Here is a 1,354-nt window from a genome sequence, read left to right on the forward strand (position 1 = left end):
ATATATATATATATATATATATATATATATATATATATATATATGTGTGCCATAGAAACTAGGAAACCAGACCAAAGCTCCTTATAAAATAATGAGGACTAACCATTGCAGAGAAGGTATGTACAGGGATTGTTGTTTATTAAGCAAATGTTTGACCGATGTAAAGTGTTGAGTAACTGTCACTGCTCTAATGAAGGCCGGTCACAAACATCATCATCATCATCATGATAATTTAACATCCAGTTTCCATGTTGGGTTGGATGGTTTGACAGGATCTGATAAACCATAGGGCTGTGTCATGCTCCAATATCTACTTTAGCAATGGCTTCTTGAGATGGATGCACATTCCTAACACCAACCACTTTACAGAGTGTACTAAGAGCTTTTCTTTTGAGGCATTGGGACTAGTGAGCTCATTAACTAACTTGCAAGACAAGACCCCACTCAACTGAGTGGGAGTGTAGCATTGAGGGAGGTGATTTTGTGTCAGGTGTTGAGGGGTGAAAGTATTATAGAGAGGCAGTAACAGGTGTCTTGCTGAACAAGGGATACATGGTTACCCCATGAGTGGATGCACATTACAAATGCCAACCACTTTACAGAGTGTACCGAGTACCACCTTTGTCGTGGTACTAACACTCATGAGGATCACCTTGTAAAACTTGCAAGGCTAAGGGCCTAATGTGGGTCCCAACTAAGAAGACAGAGTGGGTGATGATTCTAGTTGTGGTGGGTTGGTGAAGTGGGGGAAGTAAGATGAGAGGGACCGATTTGTAGTTGGGAAAGATGATAGCAATGAGAGTAACAGAGTAATAGTCATTAACTAAGGGAATAGTATGTTAGGGAACAGGGAGAAAGGGAAAGGATAGTGTTAGGGGTTATTGAGAAAAGTACGATGGGGTTAGAATGGAAAGGTGATAGAGAGGGTTGCGTAGAAGAGGTTTTGGGCTATCCAACATTATAAAGGGAGAAAAATAAACTTTTTGGCAAACAATTGATTGCTTGGAATATGAAAATTTCAATAAACTGGAGAAACAAAATGTAGATACAATAAGTCAGAATAAATCTTACAATAGATATATTACAAATAAGTTATATGTCAATCTAGATAGAGGTCATTGTCAATTAATTAAATGTCGTTATGATGGGTACCATCATTTGCATTAGTTCAATGACTTTATGCTTCTTTAATAACTTAAACTAAATAAATTAATAAAAATCAGACATTAAAGATATATATTTTTCAAGAATGATAACAAAATATATATGTACATATTTATACATACACACAGGATGGACTAAAAGTCAAAAAGAAATTTTGTAATACTATAATATATATATATATATATATATA

The 1,354-nt window shown here is 35.4% G+C and overlaps 1 protein-coding gene across 1 annotated transcript in view; it reads right to left on the minus strand.

Annotated features, from left to right (window-relative positions):
• Positions 1-1,354, minus strand: part of LOC106883643 (protein MTSS 1) — a gene marked incomplete at its 3' end in the record, with an annotated part of 307,187 nt that overhangs the window by 41,017 nt on the left and 264,816 nt on the right. The window lies entirely within an intron of this gene.

The sequence above is a fragment of the Octopus bimaculoides genome, chromosome 9 (genome assembly GCF_001194135.2).
Source record: "Octopus bimaculoides isolate UCB-OBI-ISO-001 chromosome 9, ASM119413v2, whole genome shotgun sequence".
Classification (NCBI taxonomy): Eukaryota; Metazoa; Mollusca; class Cephalopoda; order Octopoda; family Octopodidae; genus Octopus; species Octopus bimaculoides.